This window comes from Penaeus monodon, chromosome 22 (genome assembly GCF_015228065.2).
Source record: "Penaeus monodon isolate SGIC_2016 chromosome 22, NSTDA_Pmon_1, whole genome shotgun sequence".
NCBI lineage: Eukaryota > Metazoa > Arthropoda > Malacostraca > Decapoda > Penaeidae > Penaeus > Penaeus monodon.
The window spans coordinates 27,434,764-27,435,025 of record NC_051407.1 but is presented as its reverse complement, the minus strand read 5'-3'; positions in this window follow the sequence as shown (position 1 = coordinate 27,435,025).

Below are 262 nucleotides of genomic sequence, written 5' to 3'. Positions count from 1 at the left end.
ACCATCCAGGCCGTAGCAGGGTAAGAGGAAGGATTCAGCAGAGGGCCACCAATCTCCCAGCTGGCCAAGGCACTCTAGGCTCTGGTCCGTCTTGTTGCCTCGTTCCCCCAGGGTGAAGTAGCCGGGTTTGCATCTGTGGAGGGAAGGAGGTGGGGATATATAGGTTGGGGGGGGGGGTAGATAAGGAGAAGTGAATAAAAGGGTGAGTAAGTCAAAGGGTGAAGACGGAGGGGAAGGATGGGGAGGAGGGAGAGGTGGAGTT